The sequence below is a fragment of the Marmota monax genome, unplaced genomic scaffold (genome assembly GCF_021218885.2).
Source record: "Marmota monax isolate L192 unplaced genomic scaffold, Marmota_monax_Labrador192_F-V1.1 WCK01_AAM20220418_F8-fsc00196, whole genome shotgun sequence".
NCBI classification, from domain to species: Eukaryota; Metazoa; Chordata; class Mammalia; order Rodentia; family Sciuridae; genus Marmota; species Marmota monax.
In genome coordinates, this window is record NW_026694390.1 from 2,962,665 (window position 1) to 2,990,623 (window position 27,959).

Sequence of the window (27,959 nt, forward strand, 5' to 3'; positions counted from 1 at the left end):
TCAAGTTTCCTGTTGTGGTTCTGTATGTTGGGTAGCAGGCTCATTTGAAGGTGGACTCAACCCTGAAGGGAACTCACTTCTACTTTCAGAATGCACGGGAGGGAGGGGGGCGAAATTCAGCTCTTGGGGGGAGATAATGAGGAAAACACCATGGCTCCATTGGGAATGGAGGGGGTGGTGGGCCCCATGGAAAATATTCTCGAGATGCTCCATACATGTTTCCTGGAGGAGGTGGAGGGAAAAAAGCTCCTCTTCTCATGAACTGATTCCTCGGATCCACTGGAAACAATGGACCTCTGATTGGAGGGAAAGGTGAGAAAGCAAAGCCAGAGGCAGTTTCTTGGTTTTCAGCAGGGAGAGATGAATCGGGCACATTGGAATTATCAAGATCAACTTTGGAATCATTTCTACTGGATTCCATTTCAGAAAACATAGGCCCATCCATTTGATCCAAAGGCGGCAGAGTAGAACTTCTGAGTTCTGCTGGTCCTGAGGGTCCACCGTAATTAGAATCACATCCATCTTGCCTTGGTAGAGGAAGACGCAGATCACAATATGGTTGGCCTGGTGGAGCCATCATCATCTTAGGATTCTGTTCCCATGGAGATGACAGGGGCCTAATGTTATAAGGCACTCTCTGATGATCAGTTATCCCATCCTAGCCGGATTCTCTTCTTTCATTGATAATTTGAGGGCCCAGAGGATTCTCTGGGCCTCTTGAGCCTCTTCCTCCTACCCGTGGAAGCAAAGGTGAGAGTCTGAGTGCACCCTCCTTTCCCAGAAGTGGAGCTCTCATTTCAGATGAAGGTCGACCCAATGGTGAGGGACCATCTGGGAAATGCTCTCTGCCAATGGCTGTATTTGAAACATGAAGTGCAGAAGGATCTTTTTAAAATTTAAACTCATTTTCGGTGATGTTTTGACTGTCGTGAGCCTCGTGTTTCCCTAAATCATTGAGGTATCTTTCAGCCCTCTGAGCTGCCCACTCATTATCTTGTGCTTTTTCCTCATAGTGTGTAATCTGCCCCTGATAAAAATAAATGGTTCTCTATAACTCTTCTTCAAGGTCTTTGACTTGCTTTCTATAGGTCTTAAGCCGTTCACTTGCATGGCTGATGTTTTCCTCCATTTTGAAAAGTTTCTCCTCTTGCACTACCCGGTCATTTTCCTCTTCTGTTACTTTCCTCTGGAGTTTCATTACAATTGCTTCATATACTTCAATGATGAGTTTAAGTTTCTGTTCAAGATGCTGATTCTCACTTTCCAATTGTGTATTTTTTGACTGCAAAGATGCTTGTTCTGTCTTAAGATTTTTAATCTGTTCTATAAGGTCTTCCTTTGTTTCAACGACTTCAGATACTAAAGTAAAAACTTGATTTCTTTCTCCTTCTAAGATTTTAAAAGAGGAATTTAACTTATCAGCATAAAGCTGTTTCTTCAAATCTCCTTTTGGCTGATCCTCTAAGTGAGCACCGATTTCTGATTCACTTTTCATTTCCAACTCCAAGTTACCATCGTCTGTTAGGTCTTCTTCAAGCACAGGAGCCCAATCTTTCAGCAAGTGTTCAGACAGAGACTTCATGTGATTTTCTTTCTCTCTTAGAACTTGTTCTTCATGTTCTTTGGAGTCTTCAAGTGTTGTTTTCTGATGATTAAGGCCATTCACTTCTTCTTCCCATACTTCCCCTTCGTGTAAAAGCTGTTTCTGACTTTCCAGAAGTTGGGAATTTTCATTTGAAACTTCTTTTATTGGTACCTTCAGTCCTTCTGCATTCAGGTGAAATATTGTTAAGGTTGTTGTAGCTTCAGGTATATGTGAACTGAGGGATTTTGATTCCTCTTCTGGGGACTTCATCCTTTTTGATATATACTCTATCAATTCATCCTGTTGAGAATGTTTAGTTTTCTCTTCTTTTAGCTCTTCTTCTAGAAAGAGTATTTCTTCCTCAAATTTAGATAGGGACCTATCCAGGTTTGCGTATATTGCCTCCTTCTCCAAAATGGCATTCTTTAAAGATGACTCTAAGCCTTCATATTCTTTTTGGACAAGACTGACTGTTTTCAGCAGTCCACATTTTTTCTCAATTATTTCAGAAAGTTTTAGAGCAAGCTTTTTTTCTCTTCTCAAGTAAAGCCTGCTTCTCACAGACTGAAAACTTCTCCACAAAAACAAGACAACAACAAAAAATCCAATAGCTGTACGTATCCCCAACTCCCATGGACAGCCATAAGGAATAGGGTGTGTTTCCATGTCTTCAGACAAGGCACACCACAACCCTGCTTACTTCTTCCAGGACCACCCCCAAGTATGGCTGAGGGGCACCTGTTGCCCCTCCATCACGCTAAGGCTACTTTGGCTATTTCCTCCACAACCACACCGTGCCCAGCCAAAAGAGGCTATGGACACTCAGGCCTTTGGTCAGGAGTATAAACCTGCACCAGGCAACGGAGCAGACCATTGTGAACCAGTGAGGGTGGGGGGCGCTGTGGGCATGGGCATGGGAGCCCCAGTCATGGGCTCCCAGGGGCCTAGCACACTCACACTGCCTGTCAGGGAATCTGGGCCCCTCCCCCTAGGCTGTGCATCCTGAAGTAGCGCAGGTTCAAGCCTGTCCCAGTGGAGCCAGAGAGGAGTCCTCTCTAGGTCACCTACCTGTTGATTTGGTTTAGGCCAGGTGAGGGCAGAACTTATTATGTGTGTTCTATACAGTCATAATATCACCCAGTTTGATGTAACGAAAATTCTATACTTTCTAAAATTTTTAAAGAGCTAGTAAATCATATACTTATATTTGTATCATTTGCCCATTTAATGAATCATTCCTTTCTCCCCTCCCCCCCAGTCCTTTCTCTTTTTCTGTCCTTTATTCTTTCTCCCTTTCCTTTTCTTGCAGTGTTGGAGGTTAAACTCCAAGGCCTTCTGCATGCTAGGCAAGCTCTCTACCACTGAGCTTCATCCGCAGCCCTGTTGACACTTATCATAGACGTCACAGGAATTAATTCTGATGCCTGATGATCTTGATCACCCTTTTACCAGCTTGCTGGACACTCCACACATCCCATTCTTTTGTGAGATATTTGTTCTCATCTTCCAAACTGGCTCATCTTTTTATTTTGACCAAGCTACAGAGGTCTTTATGTATTCTGGTTATAATTCCTTTATTAGACATATGTATTTCAAATATTTTTCCATGTGTGGCTTAATGGGTTCTTTGATGATGAAAAACAGAAACTTTTACTTTTTGATTTCCAGATCATTCCACTTCCTTTTATGGTTAGTGCCTTTTGTATCCTGTCTCAGAAATCTTCAGTGACTCCAAGATTGTGAGGTTGTTTTCCTATTGTTTTCCCCTTGTAGAATATGTTTTACATTTAACTGATGGTCCGCCTCAAATTATTATTATTATTTCAGTTATGGTGGCTGTGTAGAGTCATAAATGCAAAGAAAACACTCAGGTTCTCTGCAGGATTAGACCTGAACTAAGCCTCAGGCTGAAGACTTAATTTCAGTTCTAAGAAAGGGTTTTTGTTGCAGTCCTGGCTTTGACCATCCACAGAAGTACCCCTTACTGTCCAGAAGCCACAAACAGAACCCCCTGCCAAAGAAAAACTATGTTGACTTCCCGGTTCCAACCAGGTGGCACTAACCTTCTGATTACTAAGTCAGCCAACTACCATGTGGCCTTATCTCAGCCCTGGGGCCAGAGCAGTTTCCTACCCCAAACTTAGGATGACCTCCAGGAGATGGGGAACCGAGGATGCTTGTATAATTACTTAGGAATAGAAACACTTGGTGATTTTATAAACATGTGTAAATACGAAATTTTCAATCTGTTTTATAAAGCCATTCTACCATTTTACATTCTCACCATAATGTCAGAGAATCTCAGTTGTTCTTTGTCCCCACCAGCATATGGTGTCAACGTCTTTTTATTTTAACCATTCTTTGGGTATAAAATATTTTTCTGTGCCCTTAATTTATACATTTCTAAAGCACTTAGGCAAATGGACATTAACCCATTTTCCTTCTTTTCATCCTTATTCCTTTCTTCATATTTCCACTGATACTCATTCTGAGTTTATTTGTGCTACTGCAGATTGATGTAAATATTATCTGCTTACAATTTTCATTTATTACTCTGCTTTGCCACTATGGGCAAGTCTGCTTATTTAAAAACAGATAACATGCCTGCATTTATGCCCTGTGATTTTGCACAATTTAGTACTCATTGGAATACAATTTTAACCCATGGAATTACTCATACTCCCATCAAACTATCCTTGATTGAACGAGCACATCTTACCCTTACCCACACTTTGAAGACTGAATTGCATAGGACAAAGCTCTTTGTTGTGCACTTTGTCATCCATTCCCCATGTTATCCTGTGAGAGACACAACAAGGGACTATCACTTCCATGCTCGGTGGCTTCGCCCACATCCATGGTGGTATCTGATTGACAGATGGACAGACAGCCCATGCTTCATTCACTCACAGAGCCTCATAGTGGCCCAGATCCAGGCACTCCTGCTCTGTGGTCAGGTGGGCTCTTGTAGGGCATGACTTGACGTCTGCTTCCTGGTCTCGGGGCTGCACATGTGGCTGGGATGGCGCCTGGCAATCAGCCAGGAGGTGGTGCTATGGGTGGTGTCGGAAAAAACAGACCACCTCCAGGAGAGGTCCAGGACTCTTCAGCCCTCATGGATAGGTTGTGCTTTCCCTTACAGACCATGGGATGGGTGTACACGTGAACTTGCTCCACCCCTCTGACCTTTATCCTGATTGGTTTCTGCGCATTATATTAGCTGTGTGTACTTCCTCAATGAAAGAGATCCTGCTTTGGCTGGTCTCCCTGGTATGTCTGATTGTCCTCCGGAGAGGGAGGGCTGGGTGTTGGTGGCCAGTCGACCTTTGCCTTTCTTGGCTCCTTCCTGGTCAGGGCGTGCTTTCCCCATCTCTCCTGCAGGTCAGGAGGAAATGGGGGAGGGGAGAGGGTGCTAAAAACCTCGCCAGGCTCTGTGGAGTATTTCCTTGAATGCACCCAAAATGGGGCCCAGCAAGATGAAAGCAAGTCTTACCTCTGCTCACCCATCCTCCTTATAGAAATCAGAGTAATTGTTGGCCTCCCAGAAAACTACCCTGACCATGTCATCTCCTGCCCTTAATATGTTCCCTTGCACTGGGGTCTATGCTAAATATATTTGTGGTCTTTAGTCCTATAATAATCCCCTGGATAGGAGTTAACACTTTTGCATATGGATGCAAAAGGTGAGTCTGGGGAGATTGCACTTACTACCTTGTTGGAAATCACAGCCAGGTATTGTAGAAAGTGAGATCTGGCTAGGAAGTCTATTCACTGAGTCACCCTGTGCCCTGCTTCCTGCTTCTTCATTTTCTTTCTGACCCATCCATAGCGGGTTCAACAGTGCCTCCTTAAAAGATGTATCCAAGTCCATCCCCCAGTTACTGTGAAATGGACTTATTTGGAAATTGGGTCTTTGTGGGTACGATGCAGTTATGATGAGATAAGCCTGGATTGCATGGGACTTAAATCCAAGGACTGATGTCCTAATCAGCAGGCTATGTGAGAGCCAGAGACATAGGGAGACACCACATGATGAGAGGCAGATTGGAGTGAGGTATCTACACACCAAGGAGGCCCAAGGATCACCACAGCCACCAGAAAAGCATGGAACAGGCAACAAAGGATCCTTTTTCTGGAAACTTCAGAGGGAGCATGGCCCTGCCAACCCCTTAATTTTGGATTTCTAACCTCCAAACCGTGAAAGAACAAATTTCTACTATTTTAAGGTACTCAATGGTGGTAGTAGTTATGACATCCCCAGGGAAGCTGTGTGTCATCTCATTCTTCCAACCGGGAGAGTCCCAGTCATGCAGTGCTGCATTCTGCTCTTGGATATTTCCAGAAGAATGGCTTTACCACTTGTGGCTCCACTAAAACTTGGGAGACAGGAAGCAAGAAAAATGGTTTCATTCAAAGCTAGCTTTGAGGAAGAAATAGGAGAAATTTCTGTCTCAAATCTCCATCTTTGGGATTCTTGGGTTTGGCAGAAAGATTTTATAAGAGAAAAGAAGGCAGAATGATGCCAAAGGCAGGAAGGACACGTGTCGTTTTAACTAGGCTGTATTCGTCAGAATCGTGTCCACCTGTGGTTACCCAGCACCTGCCAGGCCAGGGGAGGCCTTCAGCCTCCACTCTCAGTGTGAGGAGCTAGAGAAACCGTTGTCAGGAAGTTTCTCTGAATTTCTAAGGGAATCTGCTTTGTGGAGATGTTCAATGCCATCCACACATGAAAGGCCAAAGGCTCAAAGCCAGGAAACTTGTTCAACATTTTTTTAATCAATTATTTCCTAAATGAATTTGACCTTGGGGTCCCTTTCTCACAAAACACCTTTTAGTATGGTGTGAAGCAGGGGGAGCACACTTCTAGAAATGTGCTCAGTGCCTAACAGGTCTCTTCCCTGGCTCAGCCAGGGCAGTCCCCAGAGCCACATGTAGGCCTCCTCCTTAATCCAGCCTGCTCAGGTTTAGTCATCGCTCTGACAGGCCCTGGCCCACTCTCATCAGTGCCAGAACACAAAAGACCTCTGCACATTGAATTATTATCTGAAACGCTATGAAAGTGCCACTCACCATGGTAATATTTAATATCAGACAGGGACCCACAGGCAAAAATAGCAGAGGCAGACATGCAGGCCTGCGTCGCCTGTGAGAGGCAAGAAGGCTGAGTTACAGAGCAGCTCTGTGGGAATTCTACAGCAGCTTCTGAGAGGAATTTCCCCAAAGGCAAGCTCGAAACCCTCAATCACTACTCTGTGATGCTGCCCCGGCAGGCCTCCATCTCAGGGCCAAGCATGCCTCAGCACTCACGGAGCAGCCCAGCTAGGCCTCCCTTTTGCTTGTGCCCAAAAAGTGAAAGGGAGCATTTTCTCATCTTTTGAACTTACCCATATGTAGGCCTGAGGACAGACAGGCTACACACTTGCTGGGTCTGCAAGGGGCCGTGTCCCTCATGTAGCCCTGTTGTGTTCTAACAGTGGACACCTTGAAGCAAGGTCAGGGGCTGCACCTGGCATCCTGTTGCCCACCATATTTCCCAACACCCATCTCTTCCTGGGTAACTTCTCGGCAGAAATGTCTCTTTCTCTGGGAAGCCTTCCCCAGCCTACTGTGTGCCCAGATGTACTAGCCATCCTGGACATCCTCCTTTGAGGCACTGACACCACACAGTAAACTTGAGGATTGGGTGGCTGAGTTCACAGCTATATTCCCAGCACACAGAGGTGTCTGTCCCTCAGATGATGATGAATGCATGTGTCTTCCCCTCAGTCCCCTCTACCCTGCCCAGAGCATCCTTTAACTGAACACTCCTCTGGTTATCTTTACTCAGACACCCTCCTTCGTGTTCAGTGTTTATGGCAGTCTCAAGCTCTTGCAAAGATTTCCACCCTGAGGTGCAACAAATATCTGTGTCAATTTGCATCATTCAGTTAGTGTTCTGGCTGTCACATCCCATTTTGAACTTGGTTTGAGGTTGCGAAGAAGGTCAAGTTTTCAGTGATGGGTTCATGTGCTGTTCCTGACTGTGCAGGTGCAGAGAGGAGGGAGCCCAGGGTCCAGGAGGAGGTCTCCTGTTATGGGGTTTGCTGTGGAGCAATTTCTCTGAAAGTGTATCAGTGGCAAATCAAGTTAAAAATAAGGCTGTTTTCCCAACCAGCTCAGGTTCAGTTACACCCATCGTCTTGACTCTAGGACTGCATTTAATTAGAACAGGTAGATTCTGGGTTAGCTACAGAGAGGACTAGCGGACTCATCTCCCCCTGGGCTTTGGGCTTTCTAAAGATTATTCTCACACATCAGCAACATATGTCATTTTCCTCACTAGTGAGTAGGATGTTGGCATTTTATTTTATTTTTTTAAATGGCAGCTGAGTCCAAGCCGTCTTCTAATACTTTAGTTTTTTTTTTTTTCTCTTTCCACATTTTCTTATTGGTGCATGGCAGTTGTACATAAGGACGGGATTTGTTGTTACATATTCATACATGTGCACAATATGATAATGTAATTTAGCCAATATCACTTCCACCTCCCACCCCTTTGTCCCTTTCTTCTACAGATCTCCCTTTGATTTTCATGACATCCTTGGCTTCCCACTCCACCCCCCCCCTTTTTCCTCTCTAGCTTCCACATATGAGAGAAAACATACAACCCTTTCCTTCTGAGTTTTACTTATTTTGATTAACATAATGGTCCCTAGTTCCATCCATTTTCCTGCTAATGACATGATTTCATTTTTCTTTATGGCTGAAAAGAACTCCATTGTCTATCATATTTTCTTTGTCCATTCATCCACTAAAACTATGGATACCTAGGCTGTTTCCATAGTTTGGTTAGTGTGGATTTGGTGCTGTAAACATGGGCATGAATGTATCACTGTAGGATGATGACTTTAATTCTTTAGGATAAATACCCAAATGTGGTATAGCTGCATCATATGGTGGTTCCATGCCTAATCTTTTGAAGCACCTCCATGTTGATTTCCATAGTGGTGGTACTACTTTACAATCTCAAGATGGTGGCATTTTAAAAAGAGAATACTGAGGGCCAGAAATGGGTTGTTCTTTTGGTTAAATTCAAACACTCAGGACTTTTGACTCCCAGACCACTGTTATTTGGATGGTTACTTTAATGAACACAGGAGAATCAGGCTGAATCAAAATTTTTATCTGTTTACTATTTGCTATGTCCCAGGAAGTTTGCTAAAAGCCTTATGTGCATGATCTCATTTAATCCCTCCATTAACTTTTTGAGGTAGGCATTATCCCCATTTTATAGATAAGGAAACTGAGGGACAGAGAGGTTAAATAACTTGCCCAGGATAACACAACTGATATATGACCAACCACTGGCTGATGATTGATAGGAAAGCTATGTTTTTAACTGACTTTCTGGCAGCTTCCAGATATCCAGCTAGTCCCCTAAGGTCAGACAGATGTCCTATGTGCCCTGGGTTAATGTAAAAATCCATTAGTGTCTCTGACTGCCATTCAGGCTCTGGCAGCTGGGAGGGCTACTGAGGATGGCCTCTGACACAGATGGGCATGGCTGGGATAATTAAAGGGGACTTGGAGGCTGCCAGTAATGTTCTTAGGTGAGTGATAATGACCTGGGACCAGCAGGCACTGACTGTCTCCTGGTTCCTGACTTCCTCTTGCTATCTCTGAAATCACTCCCTAGTTCGTACGACCCAGGGTCCTCTGTGCAGGCCTGTGCTGGAAGCTCTAAGGATGAGACCCCTTGATTCAGAGCTCCATTCAGGCCTGTACCTTTGAGATCCTCTGTGGCCTCTCTACCCCCCGCAGGGCCAGCAGCTGTGATGGTCCCAACACAGTGGCAACTGTCAATCAATGGGAAGACTGGCTCTGCCATCTAGTACTGTGGGACCTCAGGCATGTTCTAGAACTTCTCAGAGCTTTGATTTCTTCTTCCATAAGTTAGGGATTTTAACATTTATCTAGTCATCAAGAGGAGTCCATGAGATCATAGATGCAGATGGTCAGCAGGAGCTAAATATTCCTTGAGTATAAGGATAATGATGATAGGGTTGGCAATAGTGACAATAATGCAGGAGGTCTCTACCTACCAGGTTCCAGCCCATGCTAGACTATGAACTAGAATGGTTCAGAGCCTATGTAAGGGGGTGACCTTTCTTAGAAGAGCAAATGACAACATAAAACTGGCAATATATTAAGTAGGCTGGGGTCATTCTTATAATTTGTATCTAGGCTCTGATTTTTACAAATTGTGTGAGCTCATGAAAGTTACTTAGGGGCTGGGGATGTGGCTCAAGCGGTAGCGCGCTCGCCTGGCATGTGTGCGGCCCAGGTTCCATCCTCAGCACCACATACAAACAAAGATGTTGTGTCCATCAAAAACTAAAAAATAAATATTAAAATTCTCTCTCTCTCTCTCTCTCTCTCTCTCTCTCTCTCTCTCTCTCAAATAAAAAATGAAAAGAAAAAAGTAAAAAAGAAAGTTACTTAGCCACTCTGAGCCCATCCAATAGGAAGAAATTTTGTCCGCAGGAGTAGGACTGGGCTTCATTCCTTCCTGGGAGGTAGGGTTAGGTCTTCCCAGGGCACTGGAGATGTCAGCAGATCTGATGAGTGGCTGGTCTCCTTGGCAAATTCTTCCTGCTGGTGGCGCTAGCAGGGTGGCAGAGGCCATTCTTGAAGGAGAGCTGGTCTGGCTGAACCAGGTGATGGGTTTGTGCAGCAGCTCTCTTGCCTCTGTTCTCAGGAGCCACTCACCTGCAATCGCTTTCTTTGAAACTGGCTGTCTCTTTGGGGCTGCACATCCGGTCACCAGCCTAGCCCTTTCTTTGTGATGAACCTCCTCTTTGTGAGAAGGTGCCCAGCCCCTGAGGCCAGACTTCCCTGCCCATTACACCTGGCACCTGAGTAAATATTGCCTTTCTGCTGGCCACTTCCCTAGGGCAGGGCCTGGCTCTGGGCTGGGCAGTCAGGAGCGGGATGTGAGCCATAAGCCTCCAGGGACCCTGAGGACGTGTGCCAGGCCCTGGGAATGCAAAGGTGACCCAAGCCTATGAGCCCTGGAGTTGGGTGCAGGAGATATAATAGAGCAAGACTGGGATCTCTGCACTCCACTCTGCACATGACCTTGGCTTTGCCATTCACCCAACTGTGAGTTCTGGTAACATACTTGAGTCCTGATAGCCTCAGTTTCCCCCTCTCTCACCTGGATTAACAGCATTATCTTCCTCAAGGATTGATGGGATAAAATGCACTTAGCACAAGCTTGGTGTAAAACACGATTTACCATCATTATCCATGCATCACTATACTCCGCGAGAAGCTTTTAGTTGGTAAGGAGCTGGACAAGCGTGGACTGTCCTAGTGCAAGTCCTAGATGCAGTGGGAGCTCTGGAAAAGGGCACCCAGAGCTGCCTGGACAATCCTGAAAGTGTCACTGGATGATGGCAAAGGGGAAGGAAGCCTCCAGGAGGACCCGAGGTGTAAGGGGCACATCCCTTCTTTCCAGCCACTAACACATGGATGTGTCTTATCTCCCCATTTCAGGACCATGTGACATGCTGGCCATGACAAGTATCATGAAATTTCTGAGCGAAGGGCAGTTGTAGGTGAGGACAGGAGTCCCCTTCTCCCTTCAGTGATTGGAAAGTCATCGTACGAGAACTAAAGTATGTGATGGCTTCTACCAGCAGCCAATTTCTGGCCACGTAGGGAGAGCACAAGAAAATGAAGAGTGTATGGGGGGAGGGTGTGGGTGAATGGTGTGGGCTCTGAGCTCCCCCAGGTGGAGGAGCCAGGGCTCAGGGCTGGGTGGCCGTGGCCCCGCTGTGTCCCTGAAGTGATAGGGATGGGTGGGGAGCCTGGCCAGGGAGCCTCCCACGGTCCTTTGTTCATATCCCACTGGGCATGGCACTGTGTTTGGAGACTGAAACCGCAGCCTCTAGTCTACTGACGAGGGAGGTGGCAGGTCCCCAGGACCTGACCCCACCTGTTCAGCCTCTTCTATAATCCAAAAGAAGGCCCTTTGATTTCCTGCTGGCTTCTCGAGCATCATCCCTCATCCCTCCTCCTTTGCCTTCTTTTGGTCTGTCCTTCCTCAGGCCTCCCCTTCTCAGTGCTCAGCATCTCTCCATCCAGCTGCCAAGACCTCAACCCAAGAAGCCACCCCTCATTCTTCTCTTCCCTTACTGCTCCAGCCAATCCCCAAGCAAGACACTTCCTGGGTCTGATGTCCTCATTCTCTCTCCTTTACCACCAGCATGGCCCACGCTTTCTTCACCTCCTGCCTCAAAAACTATCACGGTCTCCAGTCCGGTTCTCCAGTCTCCCTCGCTTGCATCCAAATGTCTCTTCCTGCATGCCGTACCTCGCCTGAGCCCCTCTCCTATCTCATTTCCTATTCCTCTCTCCTGCTAATGGCACTCTCACAACTTGGGCCTCTGGGTTAATCAGCTTTTCATCATTGCCACCAGAATACCTCACAAGAAAACTTAGAGGAGGAAAAGGTTATTTTGGGCTCATGATTTAGATGTTTCAGTCCACAGTTGGCCAATGCCATTGCTCTAGACGAGGCAGAAAATCATGGTGGAATGATATGAAGAAGGAAATTTTCTCAGCTGCAAGGAGACAGTTGCAGGGACAGGTAGAATCCAAGACCACAACCCCAGTACCTATTTCCTCGAGTCACACCACACTTGCCTGCAACTACCACTCAGTAGTCCATTTGAATTATTAATCCATCAACTGGATTAATCCACCAATGAGGTTACAGCTCTCACAGTCCAATCTTTTTACCTCTGAACATTGCTGCATGGCCTAACACATAAGTTTTTTGGGGGGGGCATTCCTCGATCCAAATCATAACAGCCTCCTTATCATTTCTCATATATCCCCCAAACACTCCTGCTATAGGGCCTCAGCACTTGCTCTTCCCTCTGCCTGGAATACTTCCCACAGATACCTTCACAGGTCACTGAATCCTTTCACTTATGTCCCTGTCTTAATGTCACTTCTTTGGAGAGGCCTCTTCATCTCTCTCCTTCCTATCACGTGTTTAATTGCCTTCAATGTCTTATTTGTCTGAAATAATCTCAAGGGTTTGTTCATGTGGTAATTGTCTATTTCCCTTCAGCTCATCTGTGAACTCATCAAACTAGGCCCATGACTATCGTGTTGATTGTGGTACCCTGGTTCCTGGCATGGGGCAGGCTTTCACGGTAGGCAATCAATAAATTTGTGTCTTGGGGATGGAGGATGGGTGAGGAAGGTGCCTGGTGGCCCGGTATAAGGAAAGTCAGGAGCCATTATTGGGTCTAGTCCACTGTGACATGGACCCTCCGTCCTTTCAGGCATCAGGGACTGGGGACAGAAATGTGACAGAAATGTAAATTCTATCTATGGGCTTTTTTTTTTTTAACTTTTATTATAGAAACTTTCAACCATCTGCAAAAAGTGAATATACAAACCAATCCGTGCACTTATCACTCACCTTCCACAGTGGCCAACCCTGGGCAAATTTTTTTTTAATATATTCTACAGCCCCACACCCCAGGGTTTCTGAAGCTAATCCCTGGGCCCTTCTTTCTTGTAGCAAGTTTAGAAATACTTTCCTGCAACCTCTCAGATTCCCTCACTCTTCCCAGAGTCCTCAGAAGCCCTGCCTTCTTCCCAGGTAGGACTAACTTTCAACATGCTACCTATCTGCTAAGTACACTCCCACAAAGGTATAAATGACCAAGATTTGCACTGGATCTTAGGTTGACAAAATGCTCTTCCAAATTCCGTGTTTTAATGGTGGGGCAGGCAGGGAGTGATGACCAAGCCTTCCCTGTCCCTGGGTGACCCAAGTTCAGCTGGGCTAGAGCCTGTGCTGGGTGCTCTGCAGGGAGCGGGATGCGGACAGTGAAAGGAATGAAGGCTCCTTGTGAGTCAGGACCTGAGCTAGGGCTGTTCTGGGGGAGCCCAAGTGTCTTCAAAAGTCATTCCTGGTGACTTCTGGTGGAAAAACACCAGGGTCAATCCCTGTGGATCCCCAAGAGGCGGGTGGGGCCTCCACTGCTTGTGAGAGCTGAGCTGGCCCTCGCCACAGCCATGGCTAGATGGGCTGGTTACATCAATGCCTCCCTTCTCTGGGCATTCCTTTGTATTTCAGAACATTCCTTTGTATTTCAAAGTTGGTAAAGTGCCATTTTCATTGGATGGTCTTTTAATTTAGGTTGCATGACTGTTCTGCCAAAATGATTTTATTATAAAATATGGAAAACTCCATTTTGAAAAGAAAATAATACAAAGCAGATTTGGCTTCACATATTGAAATCTGTTGTAAAACAGATCTCAACTAACAACTCTTCTCATGACAGTGAAATAAAGATTCCTGGTGTCTCCTAAGATGTCCCAGTCCCCGGGCCCAACCAGCCACCAGCTTGTCCAGCTGCCTACAGAGCCCACTGAATCTGGATCTGACCTGCTTCTGGGGAAGGAGCTAGAATCAGTCTGGACTCCCTCCCCATGGGTTCTTGGGCCAATTTCTCCAACCCCACCCAAGTCCTAGACCTTTGGCCAGATTTCCAACTAAATTTTATGAGAAGCTGTGGGAAGACTCTTCCCAAATCTTAACCCATAGTTCCTGATTTATGACCTATGGTGAGCAGGAGAATCAGCCAGAGAGCTTGATACAAATCCAGATTCTTGGGCCCCACAGCAAAGGTTCTAACAGTGAATACACAGGTCAGGGGCCTGGACCCTGCAGTTTGCTAAGCTAGCCCTAGTGCTTTTGAAGCAGGACACCCTGGACCATATTGCAGAAGCACTGCTCTGCTGAGAAGCACAGCATGGTGGGTAAAGGGCAAGATTATTGGAATTGGAAATCCTGAGTTTGAATCTTGGCTTATTGACTGTCTAATTTAACCTGCCAGCACTTCAGTTTTCTCCTTTTTAAATGCAGATAATAACAATATCTGCAACCTTTGGTTTCTGTGGGTGATGTGAGACAATGTCTTGAGAGTCTAGCACAGTGCCTGGCATGATGCAAGGGCTTAGTTTGTGTTGGCTGTGTTAGTATGTTAGTGTACTAATTCCCACCCTTCCCCCACTGCACATATGCATATTCCCCTTCCCCCACCCTAGCTTGTTTTTTTTTTTTTTTTTTTTTAGAATATGATCAATTATATCTCTGGGTTTTAGACCCCAATATGAAGTATTTATCAACTTCTGTGGTTTCAATATTCACACCACAGGCAATTTAGAGCTTCCAAAGTGATCAGATTGAACATGGACTTGGGAAGTGATATGCACAATTGGCTGACATGTCCTGGTATAAACTGGCTCCCATGTACCACCAATAAGTCCCCCTCACTGTGAGCCCCGAAGTGCTTGGCTGCAGCCTCAGCTGGATTTGGTAAATGCAAACAGCTATGCACAGAGGATCTGATGTAATTGCTACCTCCTGCTGCAAGGGGCAGCTGGGTTTTGCACATTTTTGCAGTCTGTGTGTAGTCATAGATGGTGCAGGAAATGGGAATTGTAGCCTCAAATTACTGTCATTGGGAACCCAGGGCAGAAATGATTATCAAAGAGCAGAGAAGGCTCCAACCCGCTAATATTTACCATTTGCCATGGACCGCATGAAAGAGTGTGATGCCTCTGAAGCCACTTCTGTCTCCTTTGCTGGTTCTGGTTTTGTTTTGATCATAGAGAATAGTAAGTTTATAGCATAAAACAAGTGTGGGTCTTGGAGTCAGACTGTCTGGGATCAAATCCCTGCACTGTTACTTAATAAGATCTCTGTGACCTTGAGAATTATCCAAACTCTTGGGCACTCAGTTTGCTCCTCTGTAAAGTGGGAGTATTAACGAACACCTCAGATCTATGTATCTGAGCTAAATGGTTACATGCCACTTAGAAGCCTGGCCATAAGATAAGAAAAGCTCAAAGATAGCAGAGCCACAAAATGAAAGGAGTCTGAGTCTCCCCTGAAGAGAGTTTTGCAGAACAGCTGCCTGACCAGAAACCCACTGCAGACTTTCTATGAGTGAAAAATACAGTTGAACCTGAACAACACAGATTGAACTGTGTAGGTCTACTTATACATGGATTTTTATCTCCCCTTTCTCTCTCTTTTTTTTTCCAGATCTGTAACAGTTTGAAAAAAAAAATTGCAGATGAACTATGAACCTAGAAGCATTGAAAAAATTAAGAAAAAGTTATATCATAACAACATATGTACATAAGTCTATATCATCATTTGCTACCATAAAATATCCACAGATCTATTCTAGAAAGCTAAATGTATCAAAATTCATCTTCACAATTACAGACTGCATATTGCATCATGCAATCTGGAAATGCAAAGATACAATATTAAATCATACCTGTGTAAAACTGACTGTAGTACACACTGTACTATTGTAATAATTTCATAGACCCCCTTCAAGGGTCACATCACTTAAAATGCCATGTAACTCTGATCACCCAGTAGGAGCAGTTTTCTCTCACTAAATTGCTTATCTTCACAAAAAGGGATCTCTCACTGTTTTTCTGTAAAACACATATACATACAAAATATGTGTTAACTTACTGTTATTAGGAGGGATTCTGGTCAATAGCAGGCTATCATAAGTTTTTAAGAAATCAAAAGTTACATGTGGATTTTCAACTGTGTGAGGAAGGTGGTCAGTGTCCCTAACCCCTGTGTTATTCAAAGATCAACTATAAATCATAGAGATTCTAGATATTTCTATCACAGCAGCTAACTTTTGGCAAATCTGACTAATACATCATATAAGCAACCTGGGAACCATTCAAATAGATACTAATATTCCAGAGCCACTAAACTGAGGTACAGGAAGAGCTCTCATGGTCCTGTCAATGTCTTAGGTAAACTTGCCTAGTGGGAGGACCCAGATAGAGAAAGCAATCAGCAGATTCAAATAAGGTACAAGGGCACAGGTTCTGCACAGCAGATGGTTTGCCATGTGCTTTTTACATGTGCTATGTGGCAACATCCCCAAAATTTTTAATTTGAATAGAAAGAAGTATCTTCCAAGCCACCCTAGGCAGGTCAGCTGGTTTAGAATAAAGAGCAAAGGTCTATCCATTGCCCTGTATTGACCTACGCTACTCTCCAAGGGAAACTGAGGTGCAGAGATGATGAGGCATGGCCCAGGCCCTGCAGAGAGTTGATGAAAGTCAGTTCTTTGTGGTTATATTGGTGTCCCTAGGCTGTGGGGAAAGACTGGCAAACCTCTCTAGGAGCTGCCTTGCAGGTTGTCTTGGTCCCTTGTGTAGGTGTGTACTAACTACACTGGTGGGGTCTCAGGAGTACCCTGTGACTTCTCTGTCCCTGTTATTTAGGAGCAAAGAAAGTTTCGGTGCTAAGGACCACTAGAAAGACAGTGCCCTAGGAGGCAGATCTATTTAAACATGACAACCAGAGGCCTACTTTCAATTGCTACTGGTGTTCAAACTCTTCCCATCGTGCCAAGATGGGCCTATTGCTTTGTGCCCCCTCCTGCCTCCTGGGCTGTATTCTTCAGCTCTTTGGGGTTAGCCTCCAGGGCTACCTTTGTCTCTTAGATTGGTTCTTTCCAGTTTGCTCCTTGCCCAGCACTGACAGTTCCCCCCATGCAAATATTCACCTGGATTCTTCCTCCTAACTTCCACTGCTGCCACCTCCAGGGGCCTCTGAGCTTTCTTACCTGGCCCCCTGCAGCCCCTTGCTCAGAATCCCCTGCCCCAGCACCCCAGCCCTCCCACTCAGCCGTTCTGTGGCTGCATTCCTCCTGTCCCTCTGCAGCTCCCCAGCTCCTCACAGTCTGCTTGAAAACTTTCCATGTCTTTGTTGGCTTTGACCCTGAATTGTCGATGGTTTTCTAATGGAATCAGAGCCTTCTTTGTTCCAAAGTTTTCTCATTGTTTTCCTTCCATGGGATTGTAGAAAACATCTCCCGCCAGGCACACCCTACTGTTTTTGTGAAAATTATAGGCTGCAAATAACTGCTTAAGTCAACTGCCAGACGAGGTACTCTCTTCAGAGGGAAAATTCCAGCTGTTGAAGGAGCTTATGGGCTTTATTTTTGGAGCAAAGAGTTTGTCAAGTAAAGAACAGAATTTTCTAGGTGCCCCACTCCATTCTAAGCATAAAGCATGAGGATGTCTCAGAGTGGTCTACTTCTTTCAAGGTCAAATTGATGACTCCAATACTCACTCAACCCTTTTTCTGTTGACTTCCTTGGGGCCCTTCTGCAGCCTTATGGTAGACACTCTGGGGGACAGAGAGAGAGGAACAAAGTTGAGTGACAAGGCAGAAGACCTGAGGAAGAGGCCAGTCTTTATTCTGCTGCCCCTGAGACCTGGCTTTATTTTCTGTCTCAGGCTCATGAGCTGATGTGACATCCTGAGGATACTTTCTGGCTTAAGTCAAGTGGTTCCCTCAATCCAAGTAGTCTCCACTGAGACCCCCTTCCCCACCAAAAGGAAAAAAAAACCAAACAAACCACCAGCTGCCTTCCCTTAAACACCTGGGGAAAGAAGCTGCCACAGATGTAAGCTCAAACCACCTCTGCCCCTTGCTCCTGGGTGACCTGCCTTTCCACAGAGCTTTCTGGATACAACTGAGAAACACATGAAGTACATTCACCTGTTCTCTGCCCCAGACCCCACTTTCCTCAAATGTACTGACTCACCCTGAAAAACATCTTGATTCACATACCATCCTCCATAGCCACCACTCAAGCAGGCCCTGAGTTCTAGAACTTTCCCAGTCTCAGGCATCCTGATCCCTCCCATCAAATCTTGCAATTAGCAAACTAACCTGATAAACTAAATTATATTGGGGGTTTAGAGAACAGTAATATCCTAACAACTTGCTATTCAAAATGTGGCCCACAGGCCATGATTTAGTCCACTTTTCTGTGCAACCAAAAAGACCTGACAAGAACAATTTTAGAGGAAAAGTTTACTTGGGGGCTCACAGTTTCATAGTCATGAATTCCATTTCTTGGGGTCTGAGGTGAGGCAGAATGTCCTGGCAGAAGTGTGTGTCAGAGGAAAGTAGCCGAGGACATGACACCAGGGAGCAGAGGGAGAAAGCTCCGCTCCCCAGGAATAAAATATTTATCACAAAGCTACGCCCCCAATGACCCACCTGCTCCAGCCAAACCCTACCTAACTATAGTTACCACCCAGTTAATCCCTATCAGGGGATTGCACTGATTTGCTTAAGGTTCTCATAACCCAATCATTTCACCTCTAAACTTTCTTGCATTGTTTCACACATGAGCTTTTGGGGAATCCTCACACCTAAACCATAACAGACCAGTAGAAGCAACATAATAACACCCCTTGAGAGTGCATTATAAATGTAGACTCTTGCGCCCACTCCAGCCCTTCTGAATAGCAATCTGTACTTTAACAAGACCCTCAAGTGACTCAAACACACATTACAATCCAAGAAGCATTAACCTGATCTATATAATTTGCCCCTTTCAATGGTGTTATTACTTTTAAGGGTAGATATTTCATGTTAAAGATTCCAGTAGTTTGGCATTTCACACTTTTACAAAGCTTTTTCACAAATATGAACTTGTACATTTCGTCAGAACAGCTAGACTATACACTGTGAGTTCTTGAAAGCACCAAGATCCTGAAAGATTCTAATAGTCATTTAATTAGTAGCTAACCAATTAATAAATGCAAAGTCCCCTGAGACAGGACAGGGGACACTATTTGTGTTTTAGTGAGAACACTAAGGCTCAACTAGGTCAAGATGACTCAGCTCATGAAAAGCAGGATTCATACACCAGCCCAGGCCTCTGTCTTTGTGTCCTGTTATTAAAGTCAGTTCTTCGGGTGAGGAGTCTCTTTGATGCTCTGTAGCAGGGAAATTTGAGGGCTCACCCCCTCCCGTCATGCCCTAAGGACTCTGATTTCAAATTCTAAAATGAGGTCCAGGAATGGCCTTCCTGCCTGTGGGACAGAGAGCCCTATGGCAATCTGCACAGCCCCCCAGAGCTTCATCCTGCAAGCAGCTGCAGGCCCGCTCTGCACCAGGCACAGCCCCGCCCCTCCTTGGATCTGGGTCTCATTGGGAAACCAAACAGGGAACTGCTCCAGGAGACGAACACCTGCTGCTCATCCCCTGAGCCCCACCTCTCCAGGACCAGAGAGAGGAAGGGGCCACGAAGCCCTTGCAAGAGTGTGGGTGAGAGGTGAGGCAGGGCTTATTGATAATGGTTTCCGGGTTGTGGGGCTTGGGAAGCTGAAACTATCTACCCCAGCCAGGATCCACTTCCTCGCGGGCGCTGGGCTCTGGCCATCCACCTGGAGTTGGTTAGATGTGGCCAAAGTGCAGGGAGGTGCATTAGCAGAGGAGCTCCCACGTCTCCGCTGAGGCCGACACAGGCATAGTAATCAGGAAGGGCAGGGGCGTCTCGGCACGGAAACCCTGGACAGCAAGAATGCTCCAGGCTTCCCTAGGGATCAGCTGCAAGGAGAGAAGCAGATGAAGGCTTTGTTGTTTCACAATTTCCTCCTGTCTCAGTCCTGGGTTTAGAAAAGACCTTTTCTATTTGGGTGAAGGAACAGGGAGGGCAGATGTCTCTCGTTTTCCACCATGGTGCCCCTGCACCCATGCTGACATGGAAAAGGCTCAGTGCAGGGGACTGCAAGCTCCACGCACCATCTCTAATTTGCAGTGGCGGCCATAGTAGCAAGGTGCTCAGGGATTGGAATTCATGGTGTGTCACTGTCTCCTGCAACTTCACTCACTTTTTGACTTGGGTGCCCTCACTGTGAAGAACAGATGGGCAAAGATAATAATGTTAGTGACAGTTAACACTCTGAGCATATCCAGTACTGGGCATTTTACATGCATTCAATCATTTGATCCCAATCCCAACCCTAGTAGATAGGAAAGACCTGTTACATTTTACAGATGGGGCAAAGGAACTACAAAATGCCACACAATTGCTCACAGCCACACACAGAGTGGAAGAGCCCTTTCAACCACGTCTTAGAGTACATTTAAAAATATATTTTTTTTAGTTGTAGGTGGATCTTTATTATTTATTTATTTATTTGTGGTGCTGAGAATCAAACCCAGTGCCTCACACATGGCAGTCAAGTGCTCTACCACTGAGCCACAACCCTAGCTCCTCTTGTAGTAAGTTAGTGAAGAAAAGGCATCATGGCCTGCTGTACAGTGCAGCAAGAGGACCCGTGCCCAGGGGACACAGACCATGCTTCTGGGTGCTCTGGGCTCAGGCCTGTGGATGAAGACCAGGAGAAATGACTGACAGAGGAACATGTGAATCAGAGCTTCACCCTGGGACAAATAGAAGGATCTGTCAACTGTTGGGCTATGTATCCTGGGGACTGGATTGGAAAGGCAGGAGGCCTGAAGGCTGGGAAGGGGCTCTTTTAGCAGGACAGGGATGAGGGGTGAAGGATGAAGCAGGGCAGAGCAGACAGGCCGTGTATTAGAGCAGAGGTGTATTTGATAGAATGCAGCCCCTGTGAAGGTGCTTGCAATGGTTTCCTCTCCCAGGCTGAGGCTTCCAAACCAGAACGGGCAAGCTCCCTGTGTCTCTTCTCTACATGACCCATGGCAGGGATGAAGTGGGTTGAGGTTAGATTTGGTTCCTAGAGTTTGGCCCAGTGGCCCCCATCCTTTCCAAGGCAGCACAGCTCTTCCCAGTAAGCCTAGCAAGGTAGTGGGTATGCTTTGGTACCTCCAGAGGTGGTAGGGAGGAGTCGAGTTGACCTTGGTGAACTTCTCAAACCCCAGCCACCCCTGGCATGGCCTGAGCCATTGTCCTTTCTTGGCTCTTACAGATAACTGTGAGGCTGGGTGGGCTGTTGCCCAGGAGAGTGCTGGGAGGCTGCGATGGCTGGAGGTGACTTTACCTCTCAGGACTCTCTCTAAAGCCCCAGGGGATGAATGAAAGTTTGGGCACCAGAATGTTAGCACATAAAGGGGCATTTGTAGGGGAAAAAAAAAGAAATTTCTTAAATTAGAATCCATCCGTTCTATGCTAATGCCTCCTGAAAGAAAACTTCCAACTTGGATCCCAAGCCTTTTCTCTCTTGGACCCACTTGTGCCTGTAATTAGGAAGCTGTGGCTCTTTAATAAAGCCGGAAGGCCTGGCTTGATCAGGATGTGCTCTTTTTGAGGCTAAAATCAGGTTCACATGCTCTTTCTCTTGGCTATGGGGCTCCTGCTTTTTATTTCCTGTGTTTTGAGTGGAAAAGTAGATTCCTGTGTGATTTATTCTTTTCTCGCTTTCAGTAATAACTGCCAGTTACCCAGAAGCATGATTCTGACAGCTGGCTTTCTAAGGTTAGGTGATGGCTGTATCATGGAGCCCTTGTTACCTGGTTGGCTAACCATTCCTCCTTTCCCCGAGATGGAGGCTACTTGCTATAGAGAAAAGTGATTCTTCTGTGTGACCTGATCATAGATCCTGATATCCCACAGGATCCTCATACGGGAGAGAAGCAGAGGTGAGCAGAATCATTGAGAAAACTGAAGAGAGCCACTTGACCTCACAACACCGTCTACCATGTGGACAGCTGCCATACTGGCTTAGACAGCTGGGCTTTTGATGAGCACCTTTAAATGGACTGGCAGGTATGTATGCGGTGACTTAGGTTTCAAGAAGAGGGTGAGCCTATTGCTGACCAGAATCTCTTCTGCTACCACAAAGAGTGAGTAGAACTCTCAAAGGGACCGTCATTCTCTGATATCACTGGTTATCCTCTCTTTATAATTCAGTGTGAAGGTGCCTGCCATTTCTAATCCCCTCTTATGGGGATGACTGGCTTTGTTTCCTCTTCAAGAGGTTTCAGGAATCTGTGAGTCAGTAGGGGATAAAGAAAGAAATCTTGTCCAACAGCAAAGCTTTCCTAATAAAAGTGCAATCCCTGGCAATTTCTATCTGTGTAAAAGGTCAGTTAGGGGCAGTCAGTGGGCCTGCAAACTTAAACTACAAAAGTAGAATTTAGGTAGGAGGAAGTTCTACAGGAAGGTGGCCCTGGGGACCATCTGTTCTGAACTCCTCATGGCTGGGTATTCCCTCCACAGCATCCTTTTCTCTTTATTGTCTCCTAAAAGAGACTATTTAAATATCATTTACCTTAATCAGTCCCTTCCATGAGATTTCAATACCATAGACCTACTCTGTTGTTGTTTATGTCCTCTTGGAGGGACATTATGACAGCTAACAACCCCCCCCCCCATCATGAATTTTTGTCCTGCTGCAGGTTACACCATCCTCTTTGAGGGAGCCTGCTCTATAGCATTTCCCTGATCAGTAGCTGTGCAGCTTCTGCTTGGATGTCCCTAGCATTGGAGAGCTCCATATCTGCTCCTCCGGAGGGGAGATCCAGAGATGGCCAGTCTGTGGTGAGAGACTGGTCCTCCTGTAGGTCTCGTCTTCTGGACCTATTTCTGCTTCCTGCAGGCACAGAGAGCACATTACCTGTCCCCTCTGCCCATTTGACCTGTGAGCCAGTGACAAGTGACCACCCATGCCACATTTGTTCCCTGCTTGTCATCAAGGCTGCCTTGTATAAGAGCCAATCTTCCCTCAGAGCAGACACTGAGGGCTTTGTGGGTGATACAGTAGGTTGAATTGAAAAAGACATTGAAGTCCTAATCCCAGTATCCATGAATGTGACCTTGTTTGGAAGTAGGGTATTTCTAGATAAAATTGGATGAGGTCATAGTGAATTAGGGTGGGCTCTAAACCCGATGACCAGTGTGCTTACGAGAGACTAAGACCACACACACACACACACACACACACACACACACACATCCCAAGACACCGTGTGATGATGGAGGTGGAAGTCGGAGTGACAGGAGGTAGCTGAGGAACTCCTAGGATTGCCTGGAGCCACCAGAAGCTGGAGGAGGAGAGAGAAGATTCCTCTTGGAGCCTGGAGCAGAAGCACCACCTCCCAAGCCTTCATTCTGAGCTTCCAGCCTCCAGAGTGCTGGGGGAACACACCCCCATAGTTCACTCAGGTGCAGCATCTGTTACCGTCCACTTGGGAAGTTAACACAGGCAGGTAACAGGAAGGAGAAGGTAAAGGGCCTCCCCCCTCACACATATTTCTCAGTTTATGGCTAAGTCAGTAAAATTTTAAGTCAATTTTCTGGAAATTAATCATGGCCTCTCAGGCCCTTTCAAGGAGTAACCTCAGACTTTGAAGAGGGGAAGGAGGGAGGCCAACTCCTCTCAAATAGGCTTTCTCTCATAAAACATTCTAAAACCTTCACTGTGTCTAGTCATGATGAAAAATTATAAACCGACACCAGGCTCAAGTTACAAAGCTGATTCCTCCCATCAACCCCGTGAATCAATGGTGGAGAAATGGGTCCAGAGAGGCTACGTGATTCACCCCAAATCACATAGGTCACAATGATAGGGAAAGAAGCTGTGTCTTTGAACATTATTCCCACCGACCTCGTTGTGCCTCAGCTGCTGCTTCTGTAAAATGGGGTAACAGTAGTTTCCACATCAAGAGGAAGTAAGATTTACAAAAGAGCAACACCTGGCCTGTGGTAACAGCAAATAGAAAGTGCTTATGATGATGATGATCCTAATTGTAAAGAGTGAGATCCTCTTGTGAAAAAGAACAGCCTTGGAATACACTCAGCAATAGAGAGAACAAATGTGATTGATATCTACAGAGACTCGAATGAATCTCCTGGGAATTATGCCACCTGAGAAAATCCCACCCCAGAGACTCTGTACCGTCTGATTCCATTTATATTATGAAATGACGAAGTGTTAGAGATGGAGTGCAGGCTGGCAGATGCAGAGGTGAGGGGCGGGAAGGAAGTGGATGTGGTTATAAAAGGGCAACAGGGCGGGAGTAGGGTGATTGTGGCTTCAGAACTGTTCTGTATCTCAGCTGCGGTGGTGGAACATGTACCTTTATGGGAGATAAAACAGCACTGAACTCAACAAACATGCATGTGTGCACACACATGTACAGAACAAGTCCATCTGGGGAAATGTGAACAAGATCAATGGACCTATTAATGAGAACATCCTAGTTGTCATATTATACCATAACCTCATAAGATGTTGTCATTGGAAGAAATTGGGTGAAGGGCACACAGGAGCTTTTATTTCTTACAAGTGCATAAAAATCTGTGATTATCTCAAAGCATTAAATTGAAAAAAGCTAACTTTGAAAATAGAAATGTAAACAAAATAAATCAGAGAAACTGAGTTCTCATTTTTCAAATCCAGAATTTATTTTTCCCTTTGGAATTTTCCATTTCTCTCTCTCTCTCTCTCTCTCTCTCTCTCTCTCTCTCTCTCTCTCTCTCTCTCGAGATAGGGTCTTGCTAAGTTGTCCAAGTTTATCTTGAACTCTCGATCCTCTTGTCTCAAACTCCTGAGCAGCTGGCACTATAGGTGTGCATTATCACACCCAGCTCCCTTTGGGATTTTCCTTAGGGCAATGTAGTGTGTTCAGTTACACTGACTTGGGAGATGTGTACGTGAGCCCACTGTACCAGGCTGTGTGTGCGTCTCAGAGTCTGGGCTGGGGCTGCTCAGCAGTCAGGCTGGAGAAATGGAAGTGGGGGAGAAGCCAGAGAAGGAAGCCTGGGTCCCACCCCTGCCTGTGGAGCCCCAAGGGAAGTGATGGAGAGAGATGATTGGGACAGGTGAGGACGCTGCCCATAGTCCCTCTGGGTATGTCTCTTCAAAGGAGCAGCAGAGGCAGGGAGGGAAGCTGCCATCAAGCTGCTACTTGAAGAGGGATGAGGCTGAGCCTGAAGAACTTTCCATCAGGGACTTGCCGGGACCTGCTCAGGAATGTGGTAGGGAGAGCAAGTACAGCAGTTCCATTGCCTATGACCACATGACCGTTGCTTGTCCTGGCCACAAATAGGCCAAGGGCATCACTGGAGAAGGCTTCATCATCATTTCTGGAGAATGCACCTGCTCCCTCTGCACGTCCAGCTCTGAGGGAGTCGTGACTCACCTGCCTACCTGCGGCCGTTCCTTGAGGCAGACACCTAGAACATGTACCACGTTCTGCACTGACTGGGTGGAGATCAGAGGTGCAGAGGTGCTGTCATTGAGCTGCCTGCCTGCAGTACACTCAGAAAACCTCCTTGGAACCAGATTCCGAAGGACTCCTGGATGAGCTGATCAGCTGGCTCCCTGAACCATTTGTTTTGAAAGTGGATGTCATCTGTTTCTTTGCTCTTTTAGTTGGCAGCTACAGGTTGAAAAACGGAGAGGCCCTAAGTCCTTCCAGCCCCTCCTCACTTTAGCAGCTGACCCTCGTTCTGGGTTGTGGTGGGGATGAAGGAACCTGCCCGGTGTCCCACAGCACACTGAAACCCAGGTATGTTCAACTCCAGCAACCGAGCTCTCCACAGCACGGCCGTCCGCTTTCTATCCCCAGGATACACTCAGCAGGGCCTCAGAAGACTGCAGCTCTCAAGGAGGGGGGCTTGTCCAGAGACCCCTCCCCTCCATGAGTTGGCAGCAGAGTTGCCTCTCTGGACACCCATTCCAGTGTCCCTCCACCTAAACTGCAAAACCCTCTATGACCAGTCAGCATCACGCCACTCAGGACGCATGTATAGAGGAGTGAAGTGACCATTCACAGGAGTGAATGACACAAGTCCAATGTGGACTGCTCTAACACTGAAGATTGGTGGGTTCCTCAGAATGATGCCCACAGTGTCTAACACCCACCTCTCTGTCCCATGCACAGCCCAGTCCTGGTACAATCATGGTGGGTCCCGGTCACATGGCTGTCTCCCGTGATCCATTGAATAGAGCTACCAGCATAGGAAAAGAGGGGAAAGCGAAAATAAGCCAGATCTGGGAACCACTGGACTCACCTAACAAGGAAAGGCACAGGGCAGGATAGGGCAGGAAGGCCACATTTTGTTGTTCTGGTGGTGGGAAGAAGGGTGGGTGCGGTAGAAGTCTGCAGCTGGTGACAGGAAACCTGGGTTCTGTCCCTATCTTGGCACGGCTCTGCCCAGATATCTCAGCATTCTTGGGCATATCAGGGGTGTACCCAGGGACAGGTGGCAGAAGGAGACATGGCTCCCACCCCATTTAGCCAGAATTGTGCCTCTTCTGTCTGGATTGCACTTTGGGGCCCACCTAAAGCTATTTTGAAAGGACTCAACAGCTCAAGCTGCTCGAAAACCATCAGCTAGATGTGTGAGCACCACCAGAACAGATCTCAGCTTCCAGAATGAGAGTGACACCTTGGTCGGATGGTAGGGGGACCGTTCCTGTAGAGGAGGAGACTTCTTAAGGGGGTGCAGGCTGGGGGAGGGAGAGAGCCACTAGGAAGTCCTGGGTGCCTGGGGCGAGCTGCTGACAGCCTTTCTCACGGACAGGGAGGTGATGCCAAAGCTCTGCGAAGCTTAACCTGGACACAGTCCAAGGAAGATGGGGCTGTGGTGCCCTGGAATTCCTCTTCAATTATTATAAGCTGTGCTCTGGTGACAGCATGTTGCTGAAAACCAGAGATGACCATCAGAGAGGGCAATGAATCCCAGTTATGTGGGGGTCGGGCTCTTCCTCCTCCAAGCCTGCTCCAAAGCAGCCCTGAGAAGAGTTTAGCCCAAGGGGCTCTGAACCCCCATGGACATGAATTGTGAACTGTGGTTTTGTCATTGCTGTCCACAATTTCTGAAGGCCCAGAGCAGAAAGAAAAAAAAAAAAAAACAAAAACAAAATCAAGTACATTCTCTTTCTGAATCTGTGTACAAACAAGTTAACTGAACAGTCATGGATCAAAAATCTGTTTTTTTTTTCTCTTTGTCTCTTTGAAATCTCTAACATTTCTCATTCAGGTTTGTTGTACTTGAAAACAGCACTTTTTCTGGCTGATTGGGCCTGTCTGTTGGTCCATCCAGCTGAAGTTCCATGCTGCCTGACTCAAGCTCCTCATGCTAATAGCAGCAGCTGGCACGGCCTGGACAGGCCTCTCTGAGGGGCGTGTGAACGTGTGTGTGCATGTGAGCAGAGGGCATCTGCCTGTGAGTGTTATTCCTTCCTCTTTCCAGGCTCTTGGCTGTGGTTCCACACTCTCGATTACAGCAACCAGTAGGGAAATGATGGTGGTTTGAGTCACAGGCTTTCATTTCCAAGGATGCATGACCTTGGGTCTCAGGCAAATTCCTTATTCTTTTGGAGGCTCAGTTTCCTCACCTGTGAGGTGAGAGTTAATGAGCGTGCTCTCTGCATAGCACTGTGAGGATTGCATAGCGCTTTCACAGAGCAGTGGTGGCCCATCGTAAGGGCTTGTGTTGGAAATAACAGCAATGACTATCATTATCCCAATAGTCAGGGGACCACAGGAGGTGCTCTGGAATGCCAGCCTTGT

General features: G+C 46.4%; 1 pseudogene; it reads right to left on the reverse strand.

Moving 5' to 3' along the window:
* Nucleotides 1-27,908, reverse strand: LOC124109430 (melanoma inhibitory activity protein 2-like; annotated as a pseudogene).
* Between the last annotated feature and the right edge of the window lie 51 nt (nt 27,909-27,959).